This window comes from Ursus maritimus, unplaced genomic scaffold (assembly GCF_017311325.1).
Source record: "Ursus maritimus isolate PB19 unplaced genomic scaffold, ASM1731132v1 scaffold_3, whole genome shotgun sequence".
NCBI lineage: Eukaryota > Metazoa > Chordata > Mammalia > Carnivora > Ursidae > Ursus > Ursus maritimus.
The window spans coordinates 65012655-65029078 of NW_024425563.1; the positions used below are offsets into that span (position 1 = coordinate 65012655).

General features: G+C 43.1%; 1 protein-coding gene across 1 annotated transcript in view; it reads left to right on the top strand.

Annotated features, from left to right (window-relative positions):
- ASNS (asparagine synthetase (glutamine-hydrolyzing)) overlaps nt 1–16424 on the top strand; it is a 154714-nt gene that overhangs the window by 62488 nt on the left and 75802 nt on the right. The window contains exon 3 of the mRNA XM_008686279.2: nt 11514–11628. The gene's annotated coding sequence lies outside the window, so the exon portion shown is untranslated. The remainder of the gene's footprint in view (nt 1–11513; nt 11629–16424) is intronic.

The window sequence follows — 16424 nt, forward strand, 5'->3', positions numbered from 1 at the left end:
GACAGAAGAATCAATTCTTATTGTATTAACATTTTGGAATTTTGTTGTTTTAAGAAGTCTGAAAGCTATCCACCCAACTTATCTCATTTTACTTGCAGGGTAATTTTAAATATGCCATCTAAGCCAACCTACATTCATCTAGAAACACTTATATAGATGTTATGGTATACTCAGACAAGAGAATAGAATACAAAGCTAAGAAATTGTTTCGTTTCCATTTAGTACTGTCTATTCTCTGCAATGGGGGGGTGGGGGGGAATGGTACCAGATTGTTTTTCAACCTAAAGCAAGGATTTGAAAATTTTACATAGGAATCACCTGGAGCTTTATAAAAAGTTCTGATGCCCAGACCTCACCACAGACCAATCACATCAGAATCCATGGGAGTGGGAACCAGGAATCCATAGCTTTAGGTTTCCCCAAGTGATTTCCAGGAATAGCCAAGACAGAACCACTGAAGAGTATCATTTACCCCAGTGATGACAGGTGTCTCTGTTAATTCATTTCATGGCATATTCGCTGCCATTTTCACTTAGCACTCTGAGGACTGATTTGATTATCCTGAAGGTATTTCTGGAGCCTAATAAAATCATAATCATTGGGGAGCAAGTAGGGACAAGAGCCAGGTGGGAAGCGGAGATTTTGTGAACCAGAGGGGACATTTGGTGTCATCAAACCCGAAGCAGCCATCTACCAAAGTCGGGGGTCTGCACCTGAGTCTGGAAAGCCAGAGCACGGCAGCAGCAGTAGTAGATACGTCCACGAGTAGGGAGGGCACCAGGGAAATTTCCTGGCATAATCTTTCTCTGCACTGGATCTTACAGGCCAAATGTAGTAGGATATTTGGGTGGGCCTGCTGTGTTTAAAGAGACAGGAACACAGTGTACAGACCCTGATTTCTTTAAGTCTCTATAGTTATGATTCTTGGAATGAATTTTTTTCTAGCTGAGAAATTCCTTTATTATCATTTTGTCAAGAAAACCAACCACGTTCATTTATCAAATATGTTTAGAGAGTCTTTTCTGTGCTGGGTACACCGTCAGTTGCTAGGGATACAAAGATTAAATAGAAAGCAGAATATGCCTGTGAGCATCCATAACCTAGATGGGGAAATGCTTGCATCAATTAAAATCTTTTAAATAAAATGTGGCAGAAAATAATGCTACATTTGGACAAAGTTCTGTGAGTCTGGCGTCAACCGTAATGACATTAACCCTCGTTGATTTCGTTTTCCTTCTTCCATTGCTATATTCCAGACTTCATATTTTTTGCATATAATGTAAACTAACACTCTGTTGGTTTGTCCTGTTCTTGTCATTTGGGAGATGTATAAAGTGAGCTACAGGAAAGCAATGAAGGGGCCTCTAAACTCACACAATTGTGATCACCTGGAGCACTTTTTTTTGTTTAGTTTTACGATTTTGTAAATTTATTTGAGAGAGAGAGCGCGTGCATGAGTGGGGGGGGGCAGAGGGAAAGGGAGAAGAGGCTCCCCGCTAAGCTGGGAGCCTGATGCAGGGCTCAATCCCAGGACCCTGGGATCATCACCTGAGCCGAAGGCGGACGCTTAGCCAACTGAGCCACCCCGGTGCCCCTGGAGCATTTTTTAAAAGCCCTGTCCTGGACTTCCTCATTGGCATATCCTCTACCTCTTATGTGATCATTAAATCGCTTAACTTCCTTCAGGAGACTCACCTTTTCCTATCAACCTGTCATAATAGTAAAATTTGTGACTATATTCCTGAAAGATTCAGATCCTATCTGATATTTAGAAGACTTATCTTTCCTACAGTTATAGTCAAGGTCACCTGCTCTGAAGTCTGTGAACTTAGTTCTCTGACAAGGTTCTTATACAATGTCTGCTAAATAAAGCACCCAGACTCCATGACTGTTCAAAGCCCTCTCTAATGGTGGGCATATACCTTTGCCGGGTACTAACCCACAGACATGGTCCCTTCTGGTTCTTTTCAGAAACTAACATAGGCTGAATTGGTGTTGTTAAGAGGTTGATTCTTGTTAAATCTTTCCAAGTTTTTGAGATGTTGCCCGGTTCTACCACACAAAAATCGGGGCGGGGGGGGGGGTCTGCTTTACCTCTATCTCTGCTCCCGGGGGTATGTATGTATGTATGTATGTGAGAGAGCTGCGTGCACAAGTGAGGGGCAGAGGCAGAGGAAGAAGCACAGGGAGCCAGACCGCAGGGCTCAATCCCAGGACCCCAGGATCATGACCTGAGCTGAAGGCAGACACTTAACCAACTGAGCCACCCAGGCACCCCCTGCTCCCAGTAGTTATTTTTCATCTTTTGTTTCGTCACATCTTCTTTCTTGAATCAAGATCCCTATCTTTTACATATCTTTTGTCTCTCCCCCCAAAAAATTTATTTGTATTCTCCATGTGACTCCTCTGGCCTCTTCCCCTTTTCCCATTTGCCTGAGCCCTCCTCGTGCAGGTCCTCATCGTGGCTTTGTAGGATGACTGCACAGCCTCTCAGTGGGATTTCCTCAGCGGCTGCTGGGGAGGATTCTGAGCTGAACTGTAAGGTGCTTATTAGAACTGTACTTTATCCAAGAAATTATAACTGTTGCTTTTTTCATCCAGCTAGACTGAAGCAGAGAGAAAAAGAAAGAGTCTAACAAGGCAGTTGAGAAGAGAATGATCTGGGCGGGAGGGAATGGGTACTAAAACATTAAGGGACATCGATGCTTAAAACCAGCATGACAAACAATATCGTCTGGCAGGTCAGTGATGTTTGCCAGACTGATTCAAGGCTTAAGGAGGTGGCAGATTTGCGAAGCAATTACAGGGAGGCCAGACAGGCCTCGGGAGCCAGAAGTCTAAATTAGATTATCAAGCATAAGACACCAAGTACACGCAGCTGCTTCTGCACAGCATTTAGAATAAATAAGCTGCAATCGCTATCGCTCCAGGCCTCCACCCTCGGGGTAGAGTCAGGATTAAACAAGCACAATAGTTTCAACAAAAACATTCTTGTTTACATGACTCAAAAAAGGAAGAGGGTTTATTTCTAGGGTGGCTCAGCTGCCTGGTTCCTCCTGATTTTATCTATGTGCAGTTTGTAAATTAAGCAGGGGGACCTCATGTTATTCGTGCCACTTTCCATCAGTCTCTGATGAGAGAAACATCAGAATCATCCTTAACCTACCTCATCTGTTGGGCTGAAAGCCCGTGCTGCTGCCTTCCCTATTCCCTTTTTACTTAGTCTGTGCACCAATCCTGCCGCCCTGCACTCCACTCCACGTGGCTACTGGTTATGCTAACAACCAACACACCCAGTCACCTCCTGCTTAGACACCTGTGCCAAGCCATGTTGTCTCCAGAGTGAGGGTCAGGGCCCTCAGCTCTGCTTCCTAGAGATGCTAGAGTCAGACCCCATTGCAGCAGTTTCCACCACTGATCTCTGCAAACCCCAGTTCCAGTAGATGCCTTTTTCCAGAACCCACCAGAACTTTCCATGCTAAATTGTCCTTCTCCATGCCTGGAATGTCCCTCTCTTCTACGTCTGACTAGAAAACTGGCACTCACCAAGTGACAGTTTGATTCTTCCCAAGAGTGGCTGGTCATGACAGTCATCAGGGGGTTGCTTTTAAAAGACTCACACTCCAGCTCCCTGGGCTCTGCTGCAGAACTGTGGGTTCCTAATATATGGAAGCGTATTTGAGAGCCATTTTGAAGGATGAGAACTGCCAAAGTATATAACATTAATATTTATAGGCTTTTGATTTGAAGGCCCACTTTTTGCCTCACCTAAAATTGCTAAGTATTCATATTTTTGAGTGACAAAAGCTAGGAAGAGTAAAAAAAAATACATATTTATAAGCAGTTCCATATGCATTGAAATCTTTCCTACTTTACCCCAAGCCGCATGAGGCTAGAATGGTGGGAGACCTCTGTGGGGTGGAGGAAAGCATCTGACCCTGGTCCTCACATATGGAGAAATGGGCCGGGCAGTCCTAGGGCTACCTGATCTCAGGAGCAGAGTGCTGAATTTTATTTCTCAGTTCAGGTGCATTGCCACTATGCATCCATGCAAGGCCCTTCTCTTGTTTTATTGATCAATTTCTTATTTATCCTGAATTCCCCCATGTGTAACCATGCTAAAGTATTTAATGTCTTTGTGTATGCATTCTTGCATAATGTATATTATTTGTATGCAAAAGTTGTGTTTTATGTAAATGTATGCAAATATTATTAAGTTCTCTATCTCCTCTTGTTCTTGTGCCTGATTTGCCATTTTGGAAGGAATGGGAAGCCCCAGAGCCCTGCAGGGGACATTTACTACATTTTTCATGAAATACGTACTCTGTGTGACTCTAATGAGGGAGGCAGTTTGGCAATGTGGCTAAGAGTTCTGGCTCTGGATTCTGAATGCCAGGGCTCAAATTGTCGTCCTGTACTTGTTAGCTTCATGATCTCAGGTAGGTTACTTAACTTCCCTGTCCTTTAGTTTAATGACCTGTAAAGTGGGGATACTTTAGCACGTATCTGAGGTTGTCATAAGGATTAAATGTGATAAGCACAACTGTTACTCTTTTGGAGAAAAATCGTACTACAGATGGTACTGCAAACTGCTCATAAACTCCACCTTCTTCTGGATCCTCAGTGAAGCTCACTGTCCCCCTCGTTTATAACTAGTTAAGTCCTTTCAGAAGTTCCTTACTAGATTTCCTAGATTCTCAAATTGCCTTATCCCAAGGAGGTTCACATTCAATAGACGACCTTGCCTCTTATTTTTTAAAGAACTTAGAGATCATGAAGCATAATATTTGATGCATGTTTCTTCTTCCAAGGAAAGCACCTGTGCTCACTTTCTGCTCTCTTGTTCTTGAGAGGTAGAAATTCTGCCTCTCCAAGTTTGGAGAGTCAAGGTCCCTGCCCTTGGGAAAATAACATGCCAAAGGGGGGGGGGTGAGTGGGTATGGCAATAAACAAATAATCCATATAGAAAATATTTTTACCCAGCTAGAAATGCTTTAAAGCTAACGTAATAGGGAGACTTCCGTTTGGGTGGAAAAGGATGGCCTTTCTGAGGAGGTAACATTGAAGCTGAGACAAGGCTGTCATGTGAAGATCAATGGGCCACAAAGTCTAGACAGAGAGAACAATCTGCAAAAATGCTCAAGCGGAAGGAGCTTGATGTGGGTGAGGAACAGAAGGTTGGCCGGTGATGCTAGTCTAGTAAGCAAGGGGGAATATGGTGGGAGATCAGGCCAGAGCAGCACCATCCAGTAGAACTTTCTGTGATGACAGAAACGCTCTATCTCTGCGCTGTACATTATGGTAACCGCTAGCCCCATGTGCTATTTAATGTAAGTTATATAAATTAAATACAATCTAAAATTCAGCTATTCAATCACACTAGCTACATGTGGCTCCATGACTATAAATACTTTTTAAGTACATATTTAATAACTCTCACTAGCACTTCAAATGCTCAATAGCCACATGTGGCTAGTGGCTACCATACTGGGCAGTATGGGGTCAGAGGGAAAGCAGGGACAGCTCGGGGAGCTTTTGCCCATGGAAGTAAGTCGTTTGGATCATTTGCTGAGTGTGGTGAGAAGCCTTTCCTGGGGCCTTTGAAGCGGGAGATGCCTGTGATTGATTTACATGTGAAAAGATCTCTGGGGCTGCTGGGCAGAGGGTGGGGTGCGGAGGCAATCCATAGAGGCAGGAGAGGTAGCAGGGAAATCAGTTACAGACATTGCAGTTGCCAGAGAGGGAGATGAGGGCAGGATGGCATTGGGCGACAGCAGTAGAGCAGAGAAGTGGATGGATTCCAGAATTATTCTGGTGATACGTCCAACAGAAGTAACTGATGACTTAGACGTGAGATGTGAAGGAAAAGAAGGAAACAAGGATGATGCCTACACCCTTTTTTATTTGAGCAAATTTACTCCATCATGTGTATTAATGCTGTTAATTAGGCTCTTCCCATTTTTAAGGTGGATTACATTCTCTTTCTCTCTTCTAATGATGGATCCATTTTAATGACAAAACTTAGAGCATTTAAGGATAGCTTGACGCTGCTGGGGGTTCTGCCTCTCCCTGCCCCCCGTCCGTCAGCATTACTGTCTTCCAGGTCACCGCTGACTTTCTCAGTGCCAAATAAAATGGCTGAGTCTCTGTTCCAATCCTGGCACATGTACAGTTGTCTGTCTGTCCCCTCCACCTGCTCTCTCCTGGGCCTCCTCCTGCCTCTCAACCCGTGCCTTCTCATCTGGTTCTGCCTGCTCCCGTGTGGCCCTCCCAGCCCCAGCGCCCAGCACCCCAGCGCCCCAGGCTCAGCTGTGTTTCTCCGCTCTTGCACCACCTGGGGCATCAGATCCACCCCATTGTGTGCATTTCCCAGCTCTGTTCTGCCTCTCACAAACCTGTGACATAGCAGCACCAGCCATTTCTATAAACCAGGGACTTTGCTAATTGAGTTAAGCACATTATCTCATTTAATTCTTCCCTGACCTCTGTGGGGGCAGGTGTGACTCTTCTCATTGTCAGATGAAGGAGTGAAGTTTCAGGAAGGTGTAACACTTGCCCAAGCTTGAAGAATAAGAAGTAGCAGGTCTTGGACTGAAAGCCAGGCCCATGCGGCTCTGCAGCTGTTGTTCTAGCCAGTGCTTACAGCCATCTGGAGCACCACGTCAGACCCCGCATTTCCAGAGCTGTACCTGGAGCCGCCTTCTGAACAGCACAGGCATGTCGTTCACGCACCTGAAAATGGGCACGAAACCAAACTTCTTCTCACCTGCTCCTCCCCTTCTGCGAACCCTACAGACAAACAGGAACAGACTGAAATATCTCCTCTCCTTGTAGTTCTTATTTGGTTTCATGGCCCATCCAATCCAACCTCCCACACTAGAAATGTCTTTGTCTTTTACTGCTTATCTACCTTCCTACATTCAGTTGATCTCCAAGTCCCTCAGGATGTACTTCACAGGTACTCTCCTCAAAAGGAAGTCTGCTTGCTAGAGCTTGAGAGCCACCCCAGCCTGCTCTAGGATCCCCTGAAGGGCTCATGTGTTACTTCAGATCACTGGACCCCATACCTGGAGTTTCCGATTCAGTGGGTTTGGGCTGGATTCCAAGAATATGCATGTCTACAAGTGCTCCAAGGACCACAGTCAGAGAACCAGAGAGCCAGTCCTGGATCTCAACCCACTAAGCACAGTGCAGGTGAGCAGGGATAGTCAGAAGTGCCAAGTGCAGGAGAAGGTGGAATTTGTTTTGCTTGGGGATAAAAAGGAAGGCTTATAACAGGGTGAAGGGGAAAAAAAAAAAAAAAAACAGTCAACCACCAAATGCCTGGGAATGAAGGCTCTTTCTCTCTCGGAAAAACTGACCCCATTGGCCAACATTTCCATTATCCAGTCACCTTCTTTCCAAGCTCACAAATGTAGTGTTAACATGTCATCCTTCTCATGTCCCCTGCCCTACTCTCCAGCCTCTAATCTAAATTAGAATCTGCCTACCAGCATCAGAGTCCATATCCCTTTTCATACACACTTTCAAAAAATGATGAAATGACAAGTCTGCATTCAAACTACCAAGCAGGGCATGAAAGGGCCGTGTCCGGCAGCTGCGGCCTCCTCTGTGTCTCCCATTCTTCAGGACCTCACTCTGCTCTGGCAATTTGCCAAGCCCCGTACATTCTGGACCCCACCCTCCTGAGACGTGTACATCATCACTGTCGCCCCACACCTGGTCAGAGGAGGCTGCTTGGCTGGAACTAATCAGTGCAAAAGATGACGAAAGCAGGCGCCAGGAGGGTCATGTTTATCTTCTCACTTCTTCCTGGCTTCTGTCCCTCCTCCCTAGTGCCACATATCTGGACCTATAAGCACCCGTTTCTTGCCGGATAATCAACAATAACAATAAAAAAAAAAGAAAAAAGGAATGAGAGGACAGAGAAGTATAATCCATATGATTTTAATAACTGCATGAAACAACATTGTAAGAATACAAAGTGGCAAAGATAAAGGAAAAAAACACCTCCACAATCCCACCATTTTCTTGTGTCCAATAAGCTAGACATTTTTTTTTCAGAAATGGGCTTCCAGTCCTTCTTACATCTGTATATATTTATAATCAGAGTGTTGTTCAAAAGTCCTGGCTGCCCATCTGAATCACAAGGAAACATGGACTCCTGGGCCCCCTCGGGTTGGGGCTTAGGCTTGTGTACCTCTATTTTTGTTAACTTTTTATTGAAGTAAGCATATAATAAATGTAAACCTAGATGAATTTTTACAAACTGAACAAACTCGAGCAATCAGGTGCAGATCAAAAAACAGATTATCCCCAGTAGCTCAAGAGAGCCATTTGAACCCCTTCCCAGTTACTGTAGCCCAGCAAAAGTTGTCAATATGCTGACTTCTAACATCATGGATTAGCATAGTTTGGGGAATTAAAAGAAATAAACAATAAATAGAATTAAAACAACATATACTCTTGTGTCTAGTTTCTTTCAATGTCATATGAGATTCATCCATATTATTGCAGATAGTTTTAATTTGTTCATTCCTATTGCCATATGGTATTTCATTCTGCAAATAAACTATAATTTCTTTATCCGCTTTACTATTGATGGGGCATCTAGATGGCTAACAACTGATAATCAGGATATATTAAGTTAAGAACTTCTGTTCAACAAAAGTCACCACTAATAGCATGAGATGTAAAGGAAAATATTCTCAATACATATATATAAATAAAACAAAGAACTTGTACCTTGAATATAATATATAGAACATATTAATAAGTAAAAAAACTCAATTAAAAAATACTTTGACACATCTCAAAAGAAAATACACAAATGATCAATAAACATATGCTCAATTTCATTCGCTAGTGTTTCAGGATATGCAAATTAAAACAATCACTGAAATGGTTGAAATAGAAAGGACAGAACCCCAAGTGATGGTGAAGGTATGGAATATGGGAATTCTCAGACACTGCTGATGTGATTATTAATTTGTGTAACTGCTTTGGGAAGCTCTTTGAGAGTATCTACAAAGGCTGATCACATGCATACCCTATGACTTAGCAATTCTATTCTCTGATATATACTCCACAGAAACAGATATATATGCCCCAAAAGACGAGTATAAGATGTCTTTGCAGCACATTTGCTATGGCCCCCAAAACTGTCTTTTTTTAAAGATGTATTTATTTGAGAGAGAAGGAGAGAGAGAGTGAGAGCATGTGCATGAGAGAGGAGAGAGAGGGAAGGGGGAGGAGCAGAGGGAGAGAATCTTCAAGCAGACTCCCCACTGAGTGCAGAGTCCAACGTGGGGCTCCATCGCACAGCCCATGAGATCATGACCTAAGCTGAAACCAAGAGTTAGGCGCTTAATCGACTGAGCCACCCATTTTTTTTTTAAGATCTTCTAGAGGTGATTCTGAGGACCAATCAGGATTGAGAACCATGACAATGTCAAATGTACTTCTGATTTAGAATTTCAATTTAAAATTTCTTCTTATATACTGATTTAATAGGAAAATCATAAGTCATTACCTTTCTCCTTTTCAAGAAATGAGGTTAAATGATGAAAATGGCTAAAAATTATTTATGAAATATTCATTTTTTAATTATTTGTTGAAATACTAAATATTTTAAGGAATTTTTTTCTTATGTGGTAGAATCTTTTTTTTTTTTTTAATAATGATTTTTTATTATATTATGTTAGTCACCATACAGTACATCCCCGGTTTTCGATGTAAGGCTCGATGATTCATTAGTTGTGTATAACACCCAGTGCACCATGCAATATGTGCTCTCCTTACTACCCATCACCGGTCTATCCCATTCCCCCACCCCCCTCCCCTCTGTAGCCCTCAGTTTGTTTCTCATAGTCCATAGTCTCTCATGTTTCATTCCCCCTTCTGATTACCCCCCCTTTCTTTATCCCTTATGTGGTAGAATCTTAAGAGGCCTTTGGCACCGACGGTAGAATTTAATTTGAAAGAGTAAAGTCAGGAAAAAATAATAATAATTCTTTAGTGATAAGTTTGTACTGTAATATGATACAACTTGGTCGTTAGTTGAATCCTGAAATAAAAAAAAGGAGACTGGAAACTATTTCCCCTCCCAAGGAAGCCACCAATTCTTCAGGCGACATCACCAAGGCAACCATCTTTTTAAGTCAGTCTCTCACTAGAGAGGCCTCAAATGGGAGCCAGGCTCTCTGCTGGGTGTTAATTGTCCCAATGCTCATGATAGCCCTGGAGGTGTTTTTTTTACTGCTATTTGACAGGTGAAGGAGTTGTGGCATTAACATTGCATGGGGGAAGGGATTGTGATTAGAGAAAAAAGTCTAATAGTGTACCTAGGGAGGTGATAATAACTAAAAAGTTAAGAAACACTGATCTAGATACGTATTAGAGGAGGGTACTATGATTAGGTTTTAACATGTTACTGAAGATCCATTTTCCAATAGGACTTGGTGGGGCTGAATTTTGCTTAATTTTACCTGGAGGAAAGCCTTACTGTACCTTGGGAAGAAATATGGTGTTTCCCATTCAAATATTCTGGGCTTATTCATAGTGGGCACCATCATTCTATCATTCTTTTGTCCACAAAATTCTGTCCTTGAAGGTCCTGTTGGGAAGTCCTGAGCTGGCTGACTGCAGAGTTATTAGTGGGTCCAGAGGCTGGGAAACTGGAGGACTGATAGAGGGTGAAAAATACAGTTGCAAGTAATTATGAGCAAGGCAGGTGGACAGAGGGGAGCAATGATTTATCCTCCTAGGCTCTGGCTATGCAGAGTGTGGTCCTCAGAAGGCAGCGTTAGCACCAGCTGGGAGCTTGTTAGAACTGCAGCATCTCAGGCCCCACCGCAGCCCTATTGGGTCAGAAAGCGAAGTTCACAAGACTCCAGGTGGTTTGTATGCACATTAGACTTTGGAGAAGCTCAGCTGTAAGCTAGTGGTTCTCAGCATTGGCTACACATTAGAATCACCTGGAGAGATTAAACACTATAAGACCCTCAGGCCCCACTCAGGACTACTTAGATTAGCTGCTTGTTCCCGCAGGCTCTTGCGGGGAGTGTGTTTTGTGCTGAGTGACCTGATTTACGGTTTGGATGGATCACTCTGCTGCTGTGAAGGGTAGTCTCTCTCTCTCTCTCTCTCTCTCTCTCTCTCTCTCTCTCTCCCCGTGTGTGTGTGTGTGTGTGTGTGTGTGTGTGTGTGTGTGTGTGTAAGTAGGGCAGGACCAGGCATGGAAGCAGGGAGACCTTCCCTATGTGCTCTGTCAAGCAGAGCGAAACTGGATCAGTGTTTTCTTTACTCATACCTCTGGGCTTCCCTTCAATGTAGGAAAAAGACCCCAATTTCATTTCATATAGTATGGCCCACATCCTCCCCTGGACCCTATGCTGCATGGGAGCATTGCAAGTAATCTACATTTTAAGACGATCGCTTGGCAGCAGCATATCAAGAATAGATTCTCTAGGAACATGGGAGGAAGTAAAAAGTTTGCTTACTCGGCTTTCCAGGAGAGACATGATGGTGGCTTCATCTAGGACGGGGAGTGGAAGAGAAGTGGAAGAGACGAGAAGAATTGTATCTGGACTGAGTTTTGGAGTGCAGCTGCTGATGGAATTGGATTTGGTAAGTGAAAGAAAGAGGATCGCTTGGCATTTTTAGTTTAAACAAAGTTTTAAAAAACCTGTTAATATGGTTAATTATATGCTTTCTATTTTTAATCCAGATTACCCTCTCTCTCTTGCAATTATATAATGCTTTGGATAATTAAACTTTCAGAGCTCTAGGAATGTCTGAATACTGTTCTCACATCACTCTCCAATCTGTGTTGTGGCTCCCAGGTTTATTATATATGTCAAATCCAAGTGTAATGTTTAGTTTTGGTCCTCCTGAATCACTGAAAATTATGAGGTTGACCCACATGCTGCTCGTTGAAACTCAGTGGTCACAGCTCTTTTAGGAAAACCAGGGTTTCTCAACATTGACACTCTCGATACTTTGGGCTACGTAATTCTCTGTTGGGGGGACTATCCTATACATTGTAGGAGGTTTAGTAGCATCTCGGGCCTCTACTCATTAGATTCCAGAAGGACTTTCCCAGTTGGGACTAACCAAAATGTCTCCAGAAATTAACTATTCTCCAGAGAGCAAGAGTGCCCCAAGTTGAAGACCACTCAACCAGGGCTCCGAAGAAGACTCAGAGTATACGTTTTTGGTTGTCTAGTAGGAGTGTACCTCAAGGAGACTGTTTTCCTTTCATTCAAGGGGCTTTGGGTCTTTGAACTGGCTTAAGTCTGGCAATTGGCTGAGGGTCCACAATTCTTTATTGCTAATAGGGTATGACTTCTTTTCACTACACTGCTTATACAAACCAAGTGAGACATTAGTAGGGTGATCATTTATTTCAGTTCTAGGGACCTTGTGATGAACTATTGAATGACGAAGGTCTCTATGGGCCAGATTTTTGTCTTGCTTTTCAGCTGTGTTGCCCATTACGGTAACAACATCTTCATCTTTTGTAATTAAATGCCACCAAGTGACTCCTGCCACCCAGGATCTCATCATCCCCATCAGAATCAGAGACCCCATTTTGATGGCATCATTTCTTCCTCTCATTTCTAATCTTTAGACAATAGCCACCACAGAGCTCTGTATGGATGCTAGGCTCCTTTCCCTAATGTATTTCTCAAAGCCTTAGTAAAAGGTGTATCCTCTGGACCATTCTGAGGCACATAGAGAGTACTACATGATAAATCTACTTAAGTATATCATTTTCCCTAAGCCTTAGGATCCTTTCATCATTATACTGAGAAGGTTATGAAACCTCAAATCCATTTAGAGCAAAGTGTCTTTAACTCCAGGTTTCAGTAATCAACCAACCAACCAAACTATCAAAGCCATTCACAGCCCCTAGAGCTAACACACTAATTCCAGAAACCCTGCTTAGGGCACCTAAGATCAATTGATTTCAGAGGGTCCAACATTATGTGTCTTCTTCTCTGATCCAGTACAACTTAGGATCACTTTTCATGCACATTACTGAGGTTCTGTCAATATAAATTGACAAAATCTTGCAGTGTGTGTGTGTGTGTGTATTGATCTCCTTATGAGTTATGCTTTATAGCTTCCCTCCTGGGGCCAGCTGGGACCTGAGTCTGGTTACAGGTATAGAAGTAATGAGATGCACGAGGTTAGCTCCTGAGGAAGACCGGTGGTTCTCTGCAAGGCAATTACTTTAGGAAAAGACATGATAGGTTCTATAGGCTGGGGAGACTAAGCTCTTCAGACAGAGGTGGAAGGGCTACTTCTGCTGGCAAAGGAGGATCCGCAGAATTTAGGGGTTCAAGGTCCCCAGCTTTATTGGAATCTGCTCATAGGTTCCCATCCCAAATCTCACATCCCTCTTCCGGCATCGTGACTCCCTTATCAAGCCAAGATTAATGTGGACGGCCCATCCTCAGGGATCAGACTTGTTGAAGCTCTTTCCTCCTGTGACTGCCAGGTCACCCTCTTTTTCTTTTTTTTTTTTTTTTAAGATTTTATTTATTTATTCGACAGAGATAGAGACAGCCAGCGAGAGAGGGAACACAAGCAGGGGGAGTGGGAGAGGAAGAAGCAGGCTCATAGTGGAGGAGCCTGATGTGGGGCTCGATCCCACAACGCCAGGATCACGCCCTGAGCCAAAGGCAGACGCTCAACCGCTGTGCCACCCAGGCGCCCACACCCTCTTTTTCTGATTCATTTCTTTCCTTCTCTGACTTTTTTGCTTGCCTTTCCTTCAGTTCTTCTCTAGCACTACATCCCCAGGGCCCCACTTTTTATTTTTCTCTTTTGCTCTTTGAGAATGAGAAGTTCTATTATCTCAGGGGATGAGACCAATACTCTGATTGTTTGCATCTGTATAATAGCACGTGGTATTTCTTTTGAGTACCACATGTCATGCATTTTATTAATATATATAATCTTTAATTAAAAAAAAAAAAACCTATAGGGGTGCCTGGGTGGCTCAGTTGGTTAAGTTTCCAACTTTTGATTTTGGCTCAGGTCATGATTTCAGGGTCCTGGGATCGAGCCCTGTGTTGGGCTTTGTACTCAGTGGGAAGTCTGCTTAAGATTTTCTCTCTCTCTCCCTCTGCACCCTCCACACATGTCTCTCTCTCTCTCTCTCTCTCTCTCTCTCTCAAATAAAATCTTCTATAAGAAACCCTTGAAGTATGTATTAAGGATCTCCATTTTCAAATGGAGAAACTGAGGCTTGGTAAACTTCAGGAATTTTGCTTAAGCAAGTTGGTAAGTGGATTTGAACCAAGGCCTGTCTAACTTGTAAGCTATTGTCGTACAACTAAGGTTTACTGCTGACTAAAGATGCAACTCAGATGTCCTCATTATCAGACTCAAATATCCAATGGCATGCTAAAGAGATATCACCTGAATGTACCCTGTCGTTTCAAACTTAATATATATAAATCCATGTCCGTATCGTCAGTCTTACCAACCATTCCACCCCTCTAACCTCATCCAAAATACACCTACCTCCCCTGGCATTCCTATTCTTTTCAAGGTAACAGTTTCCAAAAGTTTCTGAAGCAGGAAACCTCTGCTGGCCCTCCATCTCCCGTGCTGCTCACCTCGGATTGCTCATCATATCCCCCAGTGTTGGCCTCAGAGGTATCTCTGTGCCACTGTGGTTCCTGATATCCTCTCCTATGTCCTTCCTGGACTCCTGCCACTGTTCTTTCCATTTCACAAATGGCTCTCTACACTGCTGCCAAAATTATCTTCTGGAAAAAAAATCAATCCAGTCCTATCAGTTTGTTTTAAAAACTCTTTTGATGCCCTTTTGCCCATAGAATAAATTTCAATCTCTTCGGGATGCCCCCCAGGGCCCTTGACAACTGGCCTTGCCTATCCTGCAGTCAGCTATTTTTCACACATACACGGAGATTATTTTTCAGATGGATATAGATGGATGTAGGTGCAGCAGATACAAGCATTTCAAAACCTGAATTCATTTTGACTTTTTATCACATATTTTCTCAATGGGTACTAAAAAATACAACTATTATGTGGAATTGCGATTTTATGCTTGGTAGGAAAAGGATTCTTAAAATGTAAATACTGGGAACCAACTAGATCACATTTTCATGAAATATTTTTTCTGGGTTTTAGAGTTTAATTATTGTAAGTAATTTTCTTACCCAAAGCTGTTAGAAGGGCATGGACTCTAAGTTCAAGGGTGTACCTGGAGTGATAAATTTGTTTTTCAATGTATATTTGCAGAGAGCACAGGGGAGGATGGTATGGTAGGATGGTGAAGCAATATTGGCTCTAAGACCTGTAAAAAGCAGGGAAAGATTTTTTTTTTTTCTCCATTCAGGTAAAATACTTTTAAAATGCCCCTGGGTCTTTCAATAGACTCCAATCAGTGAATAAAGGTGGGGCAGGAAAAATACATCATTGAATAAAACAGTAATGTCATGCTACGAAACTGTTTTTATGTCCTGTGATAACAGGGGAGATTAACTATTTTCATTCTAAAGTAGCCACTGGGTTTTCAGCAGGATCCTCCAGCACACTGTCTTTTGTAGCCAGTCTCCCACTGGAGAAGCAGGGGTGGAGGTTAGAGAAGGTGGCCTGTGGGTTCAAACATTTGGGTTCAAATCAGAGGCGTACTATCTGACCTTCAACAAATCAAAGCTCTGAGAGTTCCCCCCCCAACCCCCCACCCCCGCCCCTCGAATGGGAATAAAAGCCATACTTCAGAGTTGTGGTGAGGTTTGTATGAAGTCAAGTTGGTCTCCAGGGAATTTATACAGGTTCATTGGCTTTTCTACCACCTCATGCCTCCAACTTCTTTATTTCGTGCTTCAGTCTCTGACTAGAAGGGTCCTGAGAGCTGATTTAGTCCACTTTGTTTATAGATAAAGAAACTCAGAGGCCTTAGGTTATCTGCAGTTACATTAAGAAGAGTTGTGAGGCCAAGACCCCACCCTGTGGTTTTTCCCTTTTTCGCATTGATTTCATTCTTGGTGATGAAGAAATCAGACACCAGGCAAGTAATACTGAGATAGAAAATTAGTTCGCATGTAGCAAACATTGAAGAGCCTGCTCAATGCTGTGTTGGGTGGGAGCTGGTGGGATAAAGCAATCGCTTTATCTGAGGTGCTCACAGCCTGGTGGAAACACCGATGTAACCCAAGAGCTGTAGGGCGGGTTAGGTTGGAATAATTGTAAGTGAACTGTCAAGTGCTGTGGACTCAGGAAAGAGGGATGCCTTTTGTCTGGAACAAAATCGAACTGGCCTCTAGTGTGGAGAGGGCAGTCTACCAGCTCACATCTCATTAGCTCAACACAAATTTGTGTCAGGCAACTACTATGTCATGCTGCTCGATCTGAGACTAGGAAGAGCACGGACCTACCAA